Below are 22,598 nucleotides of genomic sequence, written 5' to 3'. Positions count from 1 at the left end.
GGCTATCAGATATCAAGAAAAACACAGAGACAGAAGAGTTGTAAGACAGATAAACAGGTAGACAGGAATACAACTGGAAGAAGACATCAAAATAAACAGGATAAAAGGTAGATAGACGTAAAGACAGACATAAATTAGACAGAAAAACTAACAGGTATTGAGAAACAGACGGTGGGCAAACATGTAAAGGAATGGAGAAGGCAGACAGACAGGTAGGCAGACAGAAAGGGCATTCCGGAGACATAAAGCTGCAGCCTGAGCCCAGCCAGACAGGTAAGGCCGAGAGAGGCAGGTGGCGAGCCTCTCTCAGCAAATTAATGAGCGACATCGCAGCGAGGGAGGCTGGCGGGCACGGATACAAAATGGCGGAGGTTATTATGCAGCCGCGGATACTTAAGCGCTAGCTGGAAGTGGTGGTGATGGTGGTGGTTGTGGTGGTGGTTGACTGGAATATTGGTGATGAGTGTGGTGACTGAAGATGATGATTATGGTAGTATTGGTGCTCGTGACTGATGGTGAAGATGGTGATTGGTGATAGTGACTGGGTATTTTCCTTCTGATGGCGATTGAAGGTGGTGTTGGTGTTGGTGGTGGTGGTGGTGGTGGTGGTGGTGACTCATGGTGGTTGATGGTGATGATGGTGACGGGTATGCTTGTAGTGCTGGTGTTGATGGTGGTGTTAGTAGTGGTAATGGCTAATGATGATGGTGGTGATGATTTTGGTACTGATAACTGAAGGTGATGATGGTGGTAGTAGTGGTGATGACTAATGGTGGTGGTGGTGATCATTCTTGTACTGGTAACTGAAGGTGATGGTGGTGGTAGTAGTGGTAATGGCTAATGGTGGTGGTGGTGGTGATGATTTTGCTTCTGGTAACTGAAGATGATGATGATGATGGTAATGATGGTGATGAGTGATGATAAAGGTGTTGACATTGACTGATTACTATGTACTTGTGACAGATAGTGCAATTGATGACTGAGATAGTGGCAATAGTCGGAAAGACAGTGGTTGTGGTGGCAGAGACGATGACTGATAGTGATAATTGAGATGGTGACTGACAAGAAAGACAATACTAATGATAGTGAGGATGGGATTTGTCTCCTCTTACTATAGTGAAGGTAAAAAAAATATAGATGATGATGGAGTGAGGTAAGAAGAATAGTGGCAGCAGTGACTTACAAAACGATGATGACTGATAATGATGACACAGAAGATGAAGTTAGAATAGATGTTTGTCGGAATATTACAATAACAAGTACCATTATTCTATTGTGTTGACTTTTTAATATGACCAATTTAGGATGAGAAAGGCTTGTAGAAAAGGGTGACTTGAAAATAACTGATAAAAGATGGAATGAGATGACACTTAAACAATAAAAAAAATCAACCCAAAATAACACAACTATAGAGCAATGTCAGATGTTTACCCCCGTACCGAAAACTAACATAACGTAAAGCGGGAATACGTTAGCGAGAATAAAATTAATAAAAATATACTGTCTAGTTGGAATTAACGGAACTTAAGAGTAAAACAGACCATTGCAGGATAGAACACAAATCAGACGAAAATTACACTAAAGCAGATTGAAATAGTACAAGATGAGAGAGAGAGAGAGAGAGAGAGAGAGAGAGAGAGAGAGAGAGAGAGAGAGAGAGAGAGAGAGTATGACATGAAACTGGATATGAATGACAGCTAGCCAAGACCCATAATAAGATAAATAGAGCAAGGGCGTAACAATTAGAATATGCAAATAACACACAGTATATGGAAATAATACAGACAAAAGGGAGATAACACTGAACACACAGACACGTCACAAATAACACACACAGACTGCCAGAAATTACAGAAAACCAGAGGAAAACAAGACACACAGCAGGAATATGAGACGAAATAGATAGAAATAATATAAATAGAGGTCGGATTGGAAAAAAAACATATGATAGATAACAAAGATCTCAAGGAAAACTAACAATTTCCTTCACGATGACACACGTAGACACATAACTGCACATAAACCAGGTTGTGAAGAGATCCGAGCGTTCACACACCGTCACAACACAACACAACACGCACAACACAGGATAGAGAACCCTGCACGTGCCTCCCTCTCTCCCTCCCTCCCTCTCTCGACCCCTGCCGCCGCCCCCACACTTGATGCACCGCCCATGACAGACAGACTGCTCATGCTGCACACCACACTTCAAACACGTGTTACTTACTCATGACACACCACGCATGACGCCTCGGAGTGTATGGCGACGTCATTCTCACTGTAGTCACACTTCATGATCCCCTGCTCAATATAACGCAATGCTCTGACACGCCACAGGTCATGCAGAGTAGGCAGACACACCCCAGGGACCGAGGAAGGAAAAGTTTGGGTGGATAGGGGAAGCTGTGATGCAAGGGTGAGGTAAACGACCCACGGAAGAATCGCAAAACTGAGGAGATGGGTAGAGAAAAGAATTGCAAAAGGCAGGGCGATGGAAAAAGAAAGGTAGGAGAACCCTGTGCCAGGAAAGAGGATACGGTGTGACTTTTTTCCTAACGTGACAGAGGGAGGAACTTGTAGAATTACGAGAGAATTGGAAAAAGAACAAGAAAAAAGGTTTAGACGAATATGTGGGTTCATGAACTACACATTTATTTTACTGACGAAGGGCTGAAGACATGAACTTTGACAGTACGAGGAGCCTAAGACAGAAGAGCACATGCGGTGACTACAGCAGGAAAGAATAACATAACCACTACCCGGGGAATAAAAAAAAATCGCACAAGCAACTTTATTTTCTCCAAGGAATTTAATATACTCTCCTTTTTTCACCCAGTGGAGGTAAAACAGTTCACCTGAAATACACAATTGGTTAAGGCAGAAGGTGTACATAAATTTGTGCATTGGGGGAGCGAAGGGAGAGGCTGGAGGCTCAATTTATGGCAGACAAGCAAAAATGGAGGCAAGAAACACTGAATTTACTCGTATGTTCATTCACTGCCACCTTCACTTCCTCTCTTGCTTGGGAAAGGTGCGGGATGTAGTGTGGCTCTTCGTGAATGTACAGGGGATTTTATATAGTATACCTACGTGTGTGTGTCTTTCATTGGAGTGTGAAATTCATCTCCCAGTGAGGCGCAGTGATGCCATACACAACATAAGCTTAGATTCTGGTATAGGATAATAGTATCGCTATGATTTTATTAATTTCGTTCGTTTTTTTATTAATGATTAAGACAGTTAAGTCATATGAGGTTTATTTCGCGCTTGTCACGTCCTTGTAGCATTTCTAACCACCTTGTTTTTCTACATTACTATACTATCACCTTCACAAAGACCATAGGAACCCCACCCAGCATCTTCAGGTAATCATCACCACTTCACTCTTGCCACACATTGTTCAGTACCTTCATCATCATCTCCATACAATTATTAGTAACATCGCTTGAATCACCATTATTACCATGAATTGTATCTCTATCACTATTGCTGCATTAATACCGCACCTCCTCAGCAAAACATACCAACTAGATCACTTCCTATGTTAATGCAAGAAGAAGAGCAAGAATAACGACAGCCTTCGTCAGTCGTCCTTAACCTTTATTAGGAGATCAAGCCAAATTTCACCATCACTACCACCATCATCATAAACATCACCAGTACAACAAACATATCTTTACGTAACTTTCCTCCAGCACCGAACGTCACCATTATAGCCTTGACCAAACATACAGATCACCATCACCACCACCACCACCACCACCACCATCACGAACCCAACCACATCACGTCTACAGCCATATATCACCCCTGCCACGCCCACGCCCACGCCCACAGAGGTTGAGTTGTGTGGACTTTTTCCTTCCTTTTTTTTGTTTCATCCCTGACGGAGGTAAATTAGTCAGTGCGGCATGTCACTCATTTGCCGGCTTTTTACAGGTCGCCTCTATGGTTGCTGTTTTTCATATTTTTTTCGTTTTAGTTTGTCTGGCCTTAACTCTGTCTGCGTGTGTCTGTGCGTGTCTGTCTCGTCTGTCTGTTATTCTTTTACTCTTTCTTCATTCGTTTCTATGCTAGCTCTCGTATTTCTTGTTCTATCTTGTGGGCATATTATCTCTTGGTATTAATGCTTTCTCTTGTCTTTTTCTTCTGTATATATATATATATATATATATATATATATATATATATATATATATATATATATATATATATATATATATATATACACTTTTTTTTCTTCCTTCTTGGGATATTCGTCTTTTTTCTGACTAGTCTATTTTTTATGGCTGCTTGCGCTGTTATTAAGAAATAAATAGCTTTCTTCCATATTTTTGTTTGATATTAAGTTTTGGAAACATAAACAGACATGTACAGAAATTGAGTAAATTAAAACAAAGGATTGTTTATTGATAGATAAAAAAAATCCAACGATAAACACTGACTTATATTCGTTGAATCTTACGTGACACACCATAACGCTGAGCAGACACAGAATGGCTCCTGCAGTACTGTGACATACCGGTGTGCTGGGCAGGGCCACCACCACCTCCACCTTAACACAAAGCTTGTCCTTACGGTCAGACGAGTCTGGCCATTGGGAAGCCAAGTGGTGGGATTCTGCTTGCGATTAATTGTTGCAAACTCGTCTTGTGTGCTTCTCTCAAGCAGGTTTTCTGAAACAGGTTTTAGTTTGCACAGTAAACTCCCGAAGCGAGTTGTGTGGACAATAGAAGTCACACACACACGGGCCAGGAAGGAATGTCTGACACAGAATCACATAACTTTTACTGATATAAATAGTATGGGTTTCAAAGCTACTTGCTGACTCTGCGTAAAGTGTTGTTTCTTAGATTAAGAAATCAAAGATTCGTGGCAAACACAGACACGGAAGAGATACTTAATGGTGTTATCTTGCAGATATTGTTCTAGAAAGTACATTTATTTATATCTGTTTCAATTATGTATGGATATATTTATCTATATCTGTGTTTCTGTGTATTAATGGACACACATTTGTATGTTATATCATTCGTTTATCATATTTTCTTTACCAGCTATGACCAAGTGTTCTCATTTGCTCGTAATATGCCAAATTATTCTTATACGATAAATTGGTTTCATTTTAATTTTTTTTTCCTTACTTGCCTCAAACAGTTTTAACATTGAAATTTCTCATGAGTCAGTTGTAGATGACATTGGCATTGGCATCTCCTGCAGCACATCTTTCCATATAGATTTTGATCTTAAGGTGTGAAATCATAGTGAAAATATTCATCAGGAATATTTACCATATGAGATTGCTTTAACAGCGTGTATAAACAAAACAGACGAGGGAGGACAGTAGCATGGGCAGACATCACAGCAGTGCAGAGTTAGTGTGAACTTTGCGGGAGTTTGTGTTGTGTAGTGTTACGTGTTCAGTTGTGTGCGTGTATTGCAGAGTGGAGTTTATTTCCCCCTCCCCCTGAAAGGTTACTCAGTTCGCCTTGCAACAGATCTGGCTGGTAACAAGAAGTCTTAACGCGGCTGAAGGAAAACATTTTTAGCAATTAAAAAGTGTTACCAGAGAAAATGAAGCTATTTCCCCGTTTTTTGTAACAATTTCATGGCATGCAAACACCTGAATGTCGCCAGTATTTCAGGTTCATGCTCTGTATCGCCAGGTGATCATTTTCCCTGCTGCGTGTGCTAAATCTGGCCAAGATAACCTTTACCTGCCAACAGACCAGACAAACATCACCTACACATCCACGGCAGGCTGGAGGCGGGTGTCAGCTTGGCCTTCCTGCTAATATCTAACTCCAAACAGTCTTAACCTTTTCCCTAGCCTCCCACCTCCAGCCGTCCTCGTGATGGATGCCTGTGGGTCGTGCCTGTCTGTCCTGTCCCTAACCTGACTATTCCTCCCTTCTTTACTGCTTCTGGCGGGTTCTTTTAATGTGTTCCGCGCCTGTGTTCCGCCAGTGGTCGACAAGCAACACCGCTCACTCGTGCTGCACTGTCTCTGGTGACCCGTGTGCTGCCTGGCTGTGTCCTGTACTCTCCCTGGCAGCGTGTGCTCTGCCGCGTCTGCTATCCCCTGCAGACCTGTCCCCCTGTCCAGTCTAAAGCCTATTCCACAGAAATATTAATGCCCGGCCCGTCCAGCGCTGTAATGTTCACTTTTTCGCTGCTCATTAATACTCCTGGACATGTACTGCATTACAGTCGTTAATGTACAATTGGATTAGAGCGATATTTTTGCATGGTTTCGCTTTTCATTCTTATGTATCAATCTTCCACCATATGCCATGAACGTCATCAGCCTGAAAGCTTCCGTCGACTGAGAAGTAATGATATTGTTGCAATGGCCAAAACGAAATTTCTCTAACAGGGCTTTTTTTCTTCATTGCATGCCATTATTAATTTAATATGTCGGTTCTGCTGCCTGTTAGCTGCTCGTTTTGCTGGGTACGAATTTTTCTGGCGGTCTTTTCCTTGGTGCAGTTAAATATTTCAACACTATTCAGCTTTCTCGCTTATTTCCTGTGTTTTTTTTTTCTTCGTTAAAGTAAATGTATCTCGTTGCAAGTGCATATATGCAAGAATACATAGGGGAGGTCTTTGTTCTCTTATTACTCTTGGATACTGAGATAGGAATTCATCGTTTGCTTAAGTTAGTTGTGGTAACATGAGGGTTGAGACGACATGATGACTAGCTAATGTAATATGATGACTGATGAAAGTTGTGGGGACATGATGGCTTTGGGACTGTGATGACACGACGATTCAGCTGACATGGCGAGTTTTATGATATGACAGCTGTTGTGACATGAAGGCTGTGGTAACATGGATATTGTGGTAACGTGAGGGTTAGATTGACTTAGCGAGTATAAACTTGAAGATTGTTACTAAGGAATGAAGTGACATCTAATAGAACTTATGAAATGAGGAGTGGTGACGTAAGATTCTGGTGATAAATGGAATAGACAAACATAAACAGATGAATAGATATATATGTAGATGTAACTGTGAATATATATATATATATATATATATATATATATATATATATATATATATATATATATATATATATATATATATATATATATATATATATATATATATATATATATATATATATATATATATATATATATATATATATATATATATATATAGATAGATAGATAGATAGATAGATAGATAGATAGATAGATAAATGGATATACAGATAAACTGATATGTAGAAAAAAAGAGATAAATAGTTAGGTAGCAAGATGTATTGATAGATTGATTGATTAATTGGCAGGCAGGCACTTAATTTACCACCGATGTAAGAGAGAGAGAGAGAGAGAGAGAGAGAGAGAGAGAGAGAGAAATACAAACAAAAAACAATTCATATGATATGCCTTTTATGGAGACATGGAGGCTGAAGTTTTGTAATATATGATAACATAAACACTGACAACATGAGAATATTTTAATAATTTAGTTGCAGTAGTAAAACATTATAAATCATGTTTCTCTTAACTGCTTCCTTACATTGGAGCTAAAGGTCACATAAAAGGATAAGACTGAAAGAAGCATGCGTCACTTGAGGTCACGTGATTTTCTTGAAGGTCGCTTGGCAAGGGAATTTTTGAGACAGGCAGGAATCGAAGGTCACAGGATAAAGGCTAGTGTTTTCAACTACATCAGTACCAAGATGCGTTTTCATATTCATTCTGGTTACTATTTTGGCGATTTTATACAGCTTCAGAAACAAATGCTGGGATTAGAATAGTAAAGACTCTGGCCATTAATCTCTTGACCTCCATAGACAGTTTCTAATGCAAATAAAATCTTCTAATAATACCTAAAAAGCCAAGGTAAAAATGCGTCTCAGTGCTGAAGTGGTTATGAGCTTCCTCTCATAAGGACTCTTTTGAAGCTACAGAAATTGTTATTGTAAGTGTTGTTTTTTTATAATGTTGCTTTGTTGATGTGGAATTCTTGTTAAACTCTCACTGCAGTCATGAAAATACTCTAGAAAACTTCGAATGACCTCCACCAGGCGTTGGATTAAATATGGACCTTTTTTGTTCTTTTTCTACATTTCTTTCCTTACTTGATATCATAAATACCTAAAATGTTTGGATAAATTATTAAAAAAAGTGACAAATGCGTGAAGTGATTGATAATAGTTACAACTTTCATTCGTCTCTTCATTATTCTCACAAGCGCAAATAAAGAAAAATGAAGAAAGAAATAAGAGTAATTTATAAGTAAAAAAAAAAAAAAAAAAAAAAAAATGCCATGAAGTGATTGAGGAAGCAGTCACAGATTTCATTCATTGTTTCATTATTCTCAGAAACGTTTTACACACCCGGTAAGATGTGCTGTATAACTTTGCATTTTTTGTAGTGTTTTTAATTTTTAGATGCCTGTGTTATTTCTGGAGAGATATAGTCGTTTACTGTATTGTATGCATTTTGTTTAGGAAATGTATCAGAGAAGGCATAGTCACACTCTGGGATTTTTATGCTCCATTTCTTTTTTTGATTTTCTTTTCATACAGAGTACTGTTATCGAAACACAGCTTTTAGCGTTTTGCATGTTGAAATACTTGATTTTTTTTTATGATGTCTTGCCTGAAGGTTTTGCACTGAGTGACTGAGTGAAGCCAGGACGAGTGAGAGGCTCTGCTCCTTTTTTTTCCGGTTATAAAAAAAAATTCGAGATAATTTTGTAGGTAATCTTTGGTATTTATGAAGTTTTTTCTTCCATGTAAGAGAGGTTATGGCCAAGAGCGAGAAAAAGGAAAGAAAAGCAGGCCTACTTAGGTGCAAGTCTCCAGAACTTAATCCAATGCAACGCTGTACTCCTTAAGAATAGTTAGTATTTTGTGTTTCTAAACGTTGTCTCTGATATTTGTATTCAAGTTTTATTTCTTAAGTAATCTTGGCGTATTAAGAATTATGTTTATATGATAACTTTTAAGCATCGGCTACAACATTTCTATTCAGCTTTATTTTCCACTCTAATTGTTACTAGAATTGTCTTCGCATGGCTTTGTTTAAGTTTTCCATTTTGTAACTGTTTTCTAATTTACAAATCTCCTTGTGAGATTTCTGGTCATTTCCGTCTCTTTCGCTTCATTGTTGTAGTCTTCACAAGATCATTTTAAGATTTCCTTTTAACTGGTTTCTTTTCTTTACAATTTTTGAGTAATTCCTCTTTGTATCCTCGTCAGGTGCACGAGGTCCAGGAGGAGGTTTCCAGTGCCTTGAGAAAAACTGCTTCAGACCTTAAAAACAGGGCTCATATTTTCAATTTATTAGAGTCTTTAAGGATGCGTGGTTTATCCCTCAGTACTTGCTTATAGATGTAATCACAGTAAACCTTGATAATAATATATTGAACAGTAAACACCTGCAGGAGACGAAGCGCTGAATGGTAGCTCGAGTATCTATATAACAACATGAATCACGGCCTAGGAAAGACATATTCTATGAGAGGAGCCATCGCCTCAAGAACCTTTATTCTGCACAAAATTATAGGACTTATTGATATTCATAGGGTTTGATTTTCCGTCGTGTTTTATAAGTGGATGGGAAGAAATTCACTTGTTTATTTGATGAATAATTTTTTCCGTCCGTAACATTTTTAAATAGGCTGAAGAAGTTTAACAGTGTCCCTTAAGTCAGGCTGAAATGACCTAAGACCTCCTTTGATTTTGTCATCTAGATTATATAATGGCGCATGACAATTAACTAAATAAAGAAACTGGATGATTTTTCACTTTGTTTATTACTTTGAGGTACTAGTCTTTCGTATCCAAATCTAAAGGAGACCGTAGCATGCTAATGAAAAGGTAAAAAAAAAAAATCTGTGTTTTTTATGTAAGATTGGTTCTTGCCAAGGACAAGAAAAGATTGAAGAGGACCTGTTGAAGGTGGCATTTCATTAAAAGTACTGAAAAGAATTATGAAAAATTGAGAAGTGTCTTGAAGCCTCAATTTCGGAAGGATTCAAATCGACAAATATTTGTCATATAGCTATTTAACATTATGCATCTAATTGAATCTCCAAAATCAAGATGTCATTAACAAGACGTTCTTAACAGAGCCAACTAGAGAAAATGTACATACACTTGTTTGGCTGCAAGCTGAGAAAAGTCATTCCATCTGAACTAACGTTGTTTGTTAGAAGAGTTATTCTCACCTGCACCGTTGTTAATATGTAAAGGCCAAAAGCAGCTAAGACTTAAAAGATTATGGATATAAAAGTGAGTTCAACTGTTGTTCTCCAAAAGTCAAAAATTCAGTACACCATCCACAATTAAGAAATGCAGAGACACAAGAGAATGCCTTTATTTATATAGCGATGACATTCCAAGAAAAATGCCTTATGACTGAAAACTGGAAGGCAAACACTGAATATCATGAACAAATCTAAAGCACCCATAAGCTTGTAACATCCCCACCTTTACAATTAACATAAACACAACGCTTCCTCCATCCACATATTATCGCCTGAGAGGGTCATTATAGAATTGAATTGTGTCGAAATGTCCTGCTTGTCATTCTAATCAGGTGACGACGGTCCCCGCAGGAAGTGTGTCTCCAGGTGGCGGTGGTTCCTCTGGCCTTGCGCTGCCATGGGGTCACCACTCCTGCCCACCTGCTTCCCTCCATGCCTAGGTAACGAACGGCCTAAAAACTGCTGGTCCTGAACGATGCTTTAAATTGTCAGCATAGAAAAGACAGTTTATAGTGTTTTAGTGGGAATCTAGAAGAAAAAGGGCAGTGGGGAAGGGTAAATGACGTGGGAGAAGTCGAAGAAGGGAGAAGTAAGATAAAAGAAGAGTATGAGGAAAGGAGGTAAGAGTCAAAAGATAAAGAAGAAGAGGGAGAAAAAAGAGTATAAGAAGGTATGAATAGGAGGGGGATATAAAGGTGAGGCTCAGAAAAAAAAGAAAAGGCAAAAAAAGAAAAGTATAAAGAAATAAAAAGGAGGATGCAGGAAAAATGAAAAGAAGAAAAAATGTATAAAGAAAGGAGAAGGTAAAGAGAGAAACAGATAAACATTAGAGAAATACTGAGATATTCCATTTTTGAACTGTGTAATAATAAAGTATGTTTCGTAACGCAAATTTTTGTTTTATGACAAAAATTTTCTCCATAACGTGATGTCCACAGGTGTAAAATGTGGATGGCGGCGTGTTTGTCAGGTACTTATTAGGTGGCGTGAGTGATGGGATTAATGGAAAAAGGAAGATCATGGAACTAATCAGCCATGGATGTGGAGGTGTGACATTAAGCACATTATGTTATCAACGAAAATGGATTAATGCAATGATGCTGTCGTCCTCTGACCTCAAAAGAAATTATATCCAGATTACATGCACTAAGATGCATTAGTCTTTTTTTTAATTGATGAGCATTTTGCTTCACCACGTCCATGAATATGACAGCGAGGTCCTGAGAAGAAATTTTATTAATAGTCTAAATTTTAAGAAACTTTAATTTTGATGTTGAGAGCTTCACTTCACCACGTGGAGGAATATGATGCATATCTCAGAAAAAAAAATTAATACTCTAAATTTCAAGAAACATGTATCAGGATTTTGATAAACATGAGCGAAACAACTGACGGGAAAGGAAGTCAAGAATATCATCATCTGCAAAGACCACTGCGGAGGCTCGGGGCAGCCAACATGAGAGGCAGCAAGGGCGGCGAGTGCCACAGGTGCCCGGCCCAGGTGCCGCGCCACACACACGACTCCCGCTCCTCGTATTGATCCCTTGATTACCAATTCTAAAGATGCACTTGAGGCTGGGCATCTACCTGAGTCCCGCCGCGCGATTGGGTGGCACGAGACCGTAATTTGAGTGTCGACCAATGAGCGAGAGAGATGAGTCGGCTTATTTATTCACGGACGGCGGAGAGACCGGCCGTTCATGGTACGCTGCTTCCTTTTTTGCTCAGACTCTTCCAAACGGCACCATTATTTGGCTGCGCCTAAATGTTTATTATCCTCTGAACTTCAGCCCTTACCTCGGTTTCGCTTATTATTCTACAGCAAATTAAAATTACATTAGAAAGTCATTAATTTCCTGAATTTATTAGAATAAATTCACGAAAAAAATAGAACGTGATATCATAAAACACAGAAGCGCAAAGTTAAACCCTGATACATCTCAGTAAAAAATATGATTTAGTGTACTTAATACAAAACTGACGTAAACCGTGTTAGTTAATAACACCTAATGCTAAATTTGATTAATAATCACTAAAAGCTTGACTCTCTGAGGAGCGAGTGGCGGCGTTGGCAGTGAGGCGGCCTGACGCTCTCAAGACAACAGTGCCGGGCAGTGACGCGCGGCACGGCCCACCTGGACCTACCCACCCGTGCCAGCCATAATAGGCACCGCTGTCCCGCAGTGCACCGCGCCGCCTCATGTACATAAATGAAGCCGCTTTCGAAACGTTCCTTCGAAATCGTTTATTGCGCGGCCTTCCCTCCAAGCGTTAGTAATAGATGCACTGAAAACGGAATAATGACGTGCCGTGTTGGTCAAGCGTACACATGCTAGGCGCCCACGTGTGTCCCTCGGGGGTGTTCCGTTACCGCCGCCGCTTGGTAGACGCCCATCTATTTTACAGCAGGAGGCACCGCGGCCCTTCAGGCGTATCGTGCAAATTCAAGCAACACAGAAATTACGGTGAAAAAAAGGGTAGAAACTACATTTTTTGGTAGCCTTAATTTGAGTCGGAGGAAAAGATTCGCTAATTATCGTTTCTGATGTCATGCCGGATTACAACGTTTCTCACGGCCGAATACGGAATTTGTTGGCGATGCACTTGTTACTAAAATTTTCCATGGGCGTGGGGATCAAATGACGTTTCCGTAATTGCAATAAATGTTTGTTGTTTGAGATTCGACTGCAATTACCTGCCGTCCATCGTTTGCTGCCTCGCCTCCTCCTCGCCTTGGTTTGGGTGGTGGTCACTCGCTGTCTGATTCTCGGGGCCTCAACTCTCCCAGCACGACCCTCCGCCGCACACAGACTCACCCCTAGGACTCTTCGCCCCCAAGACCGGTCTGCCAACACTTGCTTACATCATGAACCTTCTGAGAATCTTGTAGCTTTTTTGATAAGAAAACTGCGTCAAGAATTGCATATAGAATTCAGCCTTCTTGTTGGTTGGGTTTTTAGTGTTGTTATTCTTGTTGTTCTTGTTAGTATTAGTAGTGGTAGGAGAAGGAGAACGAAGAGAAAAAGGAGGTGAAGGAGAAGAAGAAGGAAAATATTGTGATAGGGGTTAAGGAGGAAGAGTTATAGTAGTAGTAATAGTGGTAGTAGTAGTAGCAGTAGTAGTAGTAGTAGCAGCAATAGTAGTGAAGTTGGTAAGAACAATAACAATCGCAATAACATAGCAACCTCTTAACATATTTCTATCAAAACAACCACTATTTATCATAACCTTTTCAGAACATCCCTACAACTTCTTTTTCAAGAACTATCCAGAGAGAGAGAGAGAGAGAGAGAGAGAGAGAGAGAGAGAGAGAGAGAGAGAGAGAGAGAGAGAGAGAATACGAGTATATACGCGAATAAGAATGAGTATTTTCTATATCATCAGTTTTTCTCTTTTATGTAGCTTATTTACCTGGTTGGGCAAACTCATTCACCTGGCTGAGGCGAAGGTCATTAAAAGAGTCAAAGAGGGGGCCTGAGTCGCTGAATTTTCCAGGTAAGAGTTTAATTAATTCCTGTGTCTTGGGGTGTCGTGATTGATGGCCCGGTGCTTTGAGTAGACGTTGCGGCGGTGGTGGTGGTGGTGGTGATGATGGTGGTGGTGGTGGTGGTGGTGGTGGTAGTAGTGGTAGTGGTTTGGTAATAGCAATTTTAGTTGTTTTAGTTTTAGTGATTTGAATAAGAAATGTAACAGCTTCCGGTGCTATTACAACTAGTACTAATATTGTTGTTGTTATTGTTCCTGCTGCTGCTGCTACTGTTGCTGTTGCTTCTACTATCATTACTACTACTACTACTGCTACTACTACAATTACTGCTGTTGATGCTGCTGCTACTACTATGATTTGTATTTCTAATACTTTTGAAAATTACAATATAGATGCCGGTAATGATGATGATAATGATAATGATGATGACGACAACTTCAGTAGTAATAACGAGAACAAAAATAAAAATAAGTATTATTGAAAAAAATATATATCTTTACATCCCTTCCTAATATCTCAAGACAATAGAATAAAAAATAAAAGATATATAAAGCAGTAATAAGTCTATGTCTGTTCTGCTTTGTTGGAAATGTTTATTCCAACGTTAAGATAGAGACAAAAAGTATTCGCCTCGCTCACCGTACACTAATGAACTCCTGACTTGCAGTAAATGAGCTGACAACTAAGTCTTTGTTCGTGTAAATGTGTTAGTATATTGTTCTTTTGTTCGCACGGCTCCCCCGACACCCCCTGCGCCAAAATAGAGATACGAAAAAAAAGAATGCACACTTGAAAGATATAGAAAAAATATAGAAAACTGAAAAGAAATAGAAATAAATGTATGGTTTTGTTTGTCAGGAATCCTTCGTCAAATGAAGTGTTGTTCAGGACAAAGTGATCCCGGGCAGAGTACATATAAAACTCCCACTCAACAATGAATCACTACAAATCACGCGAAATTAGCCCTACAAGCCTTGCATGTGTCTGGGCGGTGACGCAAATATTTACTTGTTGCTAATGGAACGATCAGGCCGGTGTGTGACTAACCAAGGCAGCGCGCCGCCCATGTGGACCGGTGTTAATAATTCCCTTTTAATGCCTTTCTTAAATATTTACCTTCAAGCGCTACTGCCGCGTGATTAAGAAGGGTTCAGGTGCTCGCCGCCCCACCATTCTAGAGTACCAAGCTTAAAGAACTGATATACTGTGGCTTATCTTTAGTATAATTCTTATATGCCTATCGTGAAGAGCTGGAGCCTCGTAATTTAATTGCATACATTTTGTTGTCTTTATTATCCAGAGCACTTAGCATAAAGAACTATTGAAGTTTCTAATGTTTTTTCAGTATATTTCTTAAATATTAATCTTGAAACTTTTTCGTTCTCGTAATTATCATCATTTGCTTGCTGTCTACAACCTTGAGAGTACAAAGGGTAAAGAACCAATGTCTTGTACTCTTAATATCCTTCTTGATTATGTACCTTCTACCGCTGCTTTTTTTTATGATTAGCTGCGTGTGCTTGCTGCTCCGCCCGACTTGAGTCCACCTAACGTAAAGAACTATTGTGACTTCTAATCTTCTTGATAACCTTCTTAAATATTCATCTTCAAGCGATGCACTTTTGTGATTAGCTTCATCTGTTTGTACCAAGGTGAACGAAATGCTGTCTTCTTATTTTCGTAATATCCATCTTAAATATTTATCTTAAAGCGCCTACGTCCGGTAATTAGAATTCATATAATGCTTGTGTTAGGCTCGCTGTCCACGTCCTCCAAAGTATCAAGAATGAACAAATAATAATTTTCTTATATCTTTATTGTTGCTTAGATGTTTCGTAAGATCTAACCTCTTAGTTTGGAAAGGTTAGAAGCAATCACTAGAAAGTCTCACTTGCCCTGTTTTCGACAAATACAAAGTCCAAGAAAATGCAATTAATATTGAATGATCTAATACATTATACACCAAACATGAAAGACGCACGATTATTTTTTACGCTTATATCGTCACATAGCCCATGCCACCTAATGAAGGATCTTTAGTTCCGCCCTCGTCAAAATACTGAATCACCTTATCGTTTTTGCACTAAACAAGACAAAGGCTGATATTTTCTGCATTCATTATATATTGGCGAGCTTTTCCATCCATAAACACACGGGAATATAGTTTTTTTTAACCTTAATTTCTTGTGGATTTCTTCTGTTACTCATATATCATGTTATATCAAGTAAGACACATGCTGGAATTTCATTGATTGATTGATTTGCATTCCTAAGTTCTCCTGTAATCACACGAGAATATAGGGTATTTTTTGCTATAAATTTAATGTCCTAAGTATGTTTCCTGTTACTTAAGCGCCACAAATTATGTCCGCTGCCACACCCAGGAGAATGAGTCACTTATACATTAAGAGTGTTAATTCGCAAACTGTGCGCCGTGAATATCACCAAAGTGAGCCACATAATTTTCTTAGATGGTATGTGTTCTTTAATTCGTGGCTTTTGATAAGCCTGTGCTACACTGGCCACGGGGTTAATGTGGCGTCAAAATCCAAGAAGTACCAGAACAACAATTTGAGAATCACTTCCTTAGACAGTCATTGCTTCTCGTCTTTGCGACGACAACAACGGATATCGCGGGCACTTCATTAGTTAGTGCATCTCATCTGGCAGTGTCGCTGCTCTTCTCACTAAACTTTGAAGTCATTAGGACTGTTTTCAGAGGACGTGAAGTTAATTAGTCATGTTCTCAGTGATATTTTCCCATTAGTGACGCAAAATCGTTCTAAAACTACTCATCTAATCATAAAAGGCGATTTAAAGCCTCAATAACATCCACTAAACCATGATAAAAAGTCGAGAGAAGGCACTGAAATGAATAATCTTATCACTCTTTTTTCTCTATTTGGTTTGTAATGTACAATTCATCATTAATCTCTTAGTCTTCATGATCAACAAGCATCAGCAGCAGGTCAAGGTGTGTCATGCATGAGCAACAGTAGACTCGTGTCATTGGCATTACAGAGGAGGTGGCGGCGGAAGTTCCTGGTCATCCCCGCCGCCTCGTGCCCAGGGCGAGGCACGGCCGCTGAGCTGTGGCGGTGTGCGGCCACTCGTGACTGTCTTGGCCTCCTTCCTCCCTCTCCCATGCCTCCCTCAATTATCGATCCCTCCTCCTCCTCTTCCTCTTCCTCCTCCTCCTCCTCCTCCTCCTCCTCCTCCTCCTCCTCCTCCTCTTCCTCCAGTCCTCATGCTCTTCCTGCTCCTCCTACTCTTTCTACTCGTGGTTTTCCTCCTCCTCCTCCTCCTCCTCCTCCTCCTCCTCCTCCTCCTCCTCCTCCTCCTCTTTTTCGTCCTCGTCCTCCTCCTCCTCCTCTCTTCCTCCTGCTCCTCCTCCTCCTCTTCCTTATTCCATTTACAGCAATTATCATCATTTTCACTCTACGTTTTTTTTTTTTTTTTCACTAATGTTCCAAATAATACGGTCTGGTTTTAGTTGTTCGAAATTAACATTACGCACACAATTTGGGTTTTATGATTTTTATGATAATATTCAGGCAATTGACAATTTCGAGCGCCAGCGTAACTGTCACTATTTGTTTTTTTGTTTTTTTTTTTTCTTCTTTTTTCACTTATTCCATTAGGTTTTGTCACCATAGTTTCCGTCACAAAGCTGCTGTTCATGGCGGCCTCTTGGGAGTCTTAGGATGGGAGGTAAACACTTGGACTATTGACTGTCCGGCGCGCCACCACACCCAGGCAACACTCATGCATAAGTAAAGGTAGTAATTCAGCTCAGTGATTTAGAAAATGATCCTCACGTTGGTGCATGGTGAGTGCGCGGCCCACGTGAGGCAGTCAATCACCACGACATCACCACTACATCACCAGGCGCCAGGTGGACCGAGTCTCCTCGTTAGGTCTTGAGGCGATGCACTAAGCGACGAGGCACAACGACCGGCGGCGGCGATCGGGGAAGGCAGCTCAGCTCGTTACACACTCACAGCACACCGCCTTCCCTCTCCTGTTAAATCCTGACGTATTGAAGCGTAACTCCTTCGGCGGTGAGGAGGTTAACATTTTTTTTAGCTGCGGTTGTCTCCCCAAGTTGAGATGTCAAACACATCTTGCAAACTTGAGGAGGCGGAAGGTTTACAGGCTCTCGTGACATACCGTGCGTGAAGAGGGGTGGGGTGGGTCCGAGGAAGTAGCGGCGCCGTGGGTCTCCTTACCCTAGTCGGTGAGCGATGGTAAATCCTCCTCCTTCGGCGTGTTTATCCACAGACCTCACACTCTCCTTCACCTTGGTCGTAGGTAAACAAATCACTTATGGGAGGGCATGACCTACACTCCGCATGCCACTCTGTCAGGTGAGAGCACTCTCAGGGCTCCCTCCCCACCTGTTGTGTAGCCATCCAAAGACTGCCTGTCTGTGCATGACGCCACTGAGCCGGTCAAACACAACACGAGGGTGAAGTGCTCTGTCCCCACACACACAGCTTTTTTCTAGCCTGTCGGGGATGGTCGCTAGTTCCCCCTCTCCATGACAGGCCAGGGGTGGGATTCCCGCCTGTCTAGCGCACTTTTGCCCAGCTCTACTCGTAGTTCAACTGCAGTAACTAACATGCAGATTTTTGACACCAGACACGAAGTGTATCACGCTGTATGGTCTTTCCTAAGATTGCTTGCACTCACGCTGCAGACGGCCAGGCCGACTGTCCGCAGCACAGTAGAGAAATTACTACTCAGAACCAAACCCTGAACTTTGTATATATAAATGTAAACGTAAAAATTATATTTATTGTTGTTGAGCACTGGCTGCACCCTTCACAACAGTATTTTATTACGTTTTCATTTCTGTATTGCGTGGAAACAAATATGTTCAAATCTATATTTGTTTGTGTGTGTGTGTGTGTGTGTGTGTGTGTGTGTGTGTGTGTGTGTGTGTGTGTGTGTGTGTGTGTGTGTGTGTGCTTGTGCTTGCCTGCCTGCCTGCCTGGTTATGTGCGTGCGTGCATGCATGCCTACGCCCCTGTGTGCGTATGTGTGTGCGCGCTGGTGCATTCTTATAAACTTCGTATGGAATCAGTATCTTTATATACTTTGGTACACCTGTGAGGAGTCTGAGCAGTAGTGAAGGATAACCCGCCCCATGCCCTCCCCATGGCGAACAGGGCCCTATGGCACAGCTGTCCTACATCCCGCCCCTCCCTCGCCACACAGCTGCCCCATCCTTGACGCCATGCACTGCACCAAACTTTTTTTTCCTTTTCTTTTTACCAGCGAAGTGGGGGATCGCATTTTTACTTCTCCTGCTTCTTCGTGTGGGTGACTCAGAGCCTCCCTTCGTTCCCTTCATCTCCTCACCCTGTCCACCTTCACCCTTCCCAAACACATGCTATTCTTACTCCCACACACATCTTTCCCCCTCACACTTCCTATACACACAATAACTTCACCACATGCTTCACCACACTATCCTCAAGAACGTCTCCCTTTCCCCCTCCGCCCGCCCCTAAGTCCAAGAAGCCTCGGGGGTCCTCTGAAGCCTTGGCGTCGGGCAGTAATCTCCAGGATTTTCTCCCGCCGTTCCCTCAGGTGTTTTAGCGAGGGAGCAGCGGAGAAAAAGAGGGAAAAAAGTTGTAAAAGGCTTGTTTCAGTCCGTGCTATCCCTCAGGAGGAACAGAAAAGGGTTGAAGTCAAAACATTAAAAAACTTATGTGCTCGCTTGAGGCCGAACAAAATCTAGCGGCCGATTTCGTGTAGCAGCAGATATGGATTCGTGTGTTCTTTCCTCCATCGATGTTCTGTTAGCTCGTCTTGTGTTCTCCGGGATGAAGCACGTCTAAATTTGAGGTCTAGAAAGCAAAGGTCACTGATTTTCTTAGAACTTTGTAAAGACGAGTAAACGCTCTTCATGCTCTCCTCACAGCCGGAGCATTACGGGAAGGGACACTCCGCTGCGGGAAATCCCCAAGGCGGATAGTAATTAGGAAGTTTCAGGAGCAGACGATTTCCAGAACTTAGCAATTAATAGCACGCCCTTTGAGATACGATTACCTGTTTTTTCTTCAGAAGTTGGTTGAGAGTTGCGGCGGAGAGAATTAATTATGAGACAAAAGCCCCACTTGTGCCGCAAAATTGACTTTGGGGAAGGAAGTTTTCTGAGACATTTTTTTTTATTTCATTTTTTTTCTCCCTGTCTTTCATCTCATTACTTTATATCTTGTTCCCTTGTAGATAGACTTCTTTTGTGTGTGTGTGTGTTTTTTTTTTTTAGAGAGAGAAAACTGGCAAAGGGAAACAGAAAGAGTAAAAAAAAAAAAATGCCCACTTAGTTGCTAGTTCCCATGCAGGTCAGATGTATAGGTAACGTCGGTGTTATTTTTCTACGTAAAAAGAGCATTTACAATTGTAGGTGTCATGTATCATCTAAGAATTTGGTGAAGAGAAGTCAAGTTAAGCTGATAAGTCGCCTCAAGTTTCCTTACCTCTCTATACTCTTTTTTCAGTCCATATTTGCCTCTAACCTTCCTTGACTTCACACGCCACTTAGATTACATAATAACTATTCTGGTGTATATGAATGAAACTAAGGTGCATTATTCTACAGCTCCTTACTTCACTTAGCATCTTTTGTTCCATAATTTTTTTTTTAATCCTCTTTGACTTCAGACGACACTTGAATTACATCAAAATATGAGAAGTCACGTTTGAAATTAGCATGTTGTCATTACTGTGTGTGTGTGTGTGTGTGTGTGTGTGTGTGTGTGTGTGTGTGTGTGTGTGTGTCACGTACGTAGTTTTCTTTTAATGACAAGCTTTCCTGCCTCCCTTTATCAATGTGTTCTGCTCCCCAATGTGTGTGCTGTCCCGCCTCCCAGTGAGTCCCCGCCCGGTGCCTAATTTTTGTTCCTGTCTTCGAATACACTACGCCATAACTTTCACCCTTGCAGTCATTAAGGTTTTAAAATTAACAATTACATACAATAATTTACAGTGCTGCTTAGATACTGTGTCGGCCATTAAGTTGGCTAATTAATGTGTGTTTTTTTCTGCATGCGAAGCGAATTATAATACACTAATGACTCCATGAACTGACGACATCAATTTGAGAGACTACATATTCGATAAATTTCGGTAATTATGCTAAATCGAGAGCAGAGGCCACACTCCTGCCCCTTGTTGTACCGCGGGCGGGGGATGGGCGGCGATGGGCGGGCTAGGATGGGCGGAGATTGAGAGGGGGAAAAGGTTCTAAGTCGTGTTTACTTGTGAGATTAAAAAAAAAAAAAATGCTTGTCATAAGGAGCCATATTGATAATTTCATTCACCTTAACCTTAGATGCAGCAAATTGTTACATTTATATATGTTTACCTATATATTTCCTGGTATTTTCAATGGCTAGTTCGTATTTTGCATCTTTTAATAATCCTTGAATTATTGGCGAGGAAACGTTATGTATCGGCGAGCGGTTTTAATATGAATAGTATTTGTATATGTATGGTGCGTGCTGCATTGTAATGAGGTTAGCTGGGTGGCGTTTGCTGGTCTGTGCACCACGATTAGTTAAAGGCACACACTGAGAAAAACTTTGCTTTCTCACAACGACTATTTTGAAAGGCCACAGAGATGTATGTCTTGGCTCTCAAGAGTGTTTGTTTCGGACACGCACTTAAATCCCGTGGAGCTTCAACGAGAACCTTTTGAATTTGGTCGGGGTTCTACAAAGAAGTTTTTTTTCAGGATGTGTTACTAAGTATTTTTTTATGGCCTTCATACCTGGAAATACTGCGAACAATAATGTCACGTGAATTTAAGATGTTCCCTTGAGGACATTATAGAAGGAAGGGAAAAGGTAGAGAACGCACAGAGGGATAGGTTTTCCTAGTTACATATTTTGAATTAAGGATTGTACAACTATATGTAGACAGGTTAATACAGCTGCAATGATAAATACGGTTAAGTTAGGTTTGAGAGAGAGAGAGAGAGAGAGAGAGAGAGAGAGAGAGAGAGAGAGAGAGAGAGAGAGAGAGAGAGAGAGAGAGAGAGAGAGAGAGAGAGAGAGAGAGAGAGAGAGAGAGAGAGAGAGAGAGAGATTCTTAACTATACATATCAATTGTATACAAGGTCGAGTATCCTAATATTACGAACATCTGTAGTCACAACAATAACAATAACAACAGCAACAACAATAGTAACAACAACAACAACAACTACTACTACTACTACTACTACTACTACTACTACTACTACTACTACTACTACTACTACTACTACTACTACTACTACTACTACTACTACTACTACTACTACTACTACTACTACAATGTAGTAGCCCCATGTAGTCTTACTGCAACAAAGATGTGGTTAGGTTGCAAGAGTAAAACAACCTTCATAATACACTTGTAGTATTTGCTTGTAGATATAAAACGATACTGCATAAATACAATAATAGTATTATGAATATCAATGAAAGTTAGATGACACTGATGCTTATATATATATATATATATATATATATATATATATATATATATATATATATATATATATATATATATATATATATATATATATATATATATATATATATATATATATATATACTGAAATCAAAAGCTTTTCGTTTTATCAACTCCCCTCCTCTGACTGACTGTCTTCAGCCTCCTTTTCACCGCCTAAATGTTGCATCTCTTTCTATCTTTTATCGCTATTTTCATGCTAATTGCTCTACTGATCTTGCTAACTGTATGCTTCCCCTCCTCCTCCGGCCTCGTTGCACAAGGCTTTCTTCTTCCTCTCATTCCTATTCTATCCAACTCTCTAATACAAGAGTTAACCAGTACTCTTAATCATTCATGCCTTTCTCTGGTAAACTCT

The 22,598-nt window shown here is 40.4% G+C and overlaps 1 protein-coding gene and 1 long non-coding RNA gene across 3 annotated transcripts in view; one reads left to right on the top strand and one right to left on the bottom strand.

Annotated features, from left to right (window-relative positions):
- The window catches only part of LOC123515597, a 57,773-nt gene extending 39,349 nt beyond the window's left edge, over positions 1 to 18,424 (bottom strand). For both annotated transcript variants that reach the window (XR_006677909.1, XR_006677910.1), the window contains exon 1: positions 17,947 to 18,424. This is a non-coding gene — a long non-coding RNA (uncharacterized LOC123515597). The remainder of the gene's footprint in view (positions 1 to 17,946) is intronic.
- LOC123515596 overlaps positions 1 to 22,598 on the top strand; it is a 291,197-nt gene that overhangs the window by 95,454 nt on the left and 173,145 nt on the right. The gene's annotated exons all lie outside the window — the stretch shown is intronic.

This window comes from Portunus trituberculatus, chromosome 39, assembly GCF_017591435.1.
Source record: "Portunus trituberculatus isolate SZX2019 chromosome 39, ASM1759143v1, whole genome shotgun sequence".
In the NCBI taxonomy this organism is placed as follows: domain Eukaryota; kingdom Metazoa; phylum Arthropoda; class Malacostraca; order Decapoda; family Portunidae; genus Portunus; species Portunus trituberculatus.
The sequence above is the reverse complement of the archived record's forward strand: the minus strand, read 5'-3'. Positions and strand labels throughout refer to the sequence as shown.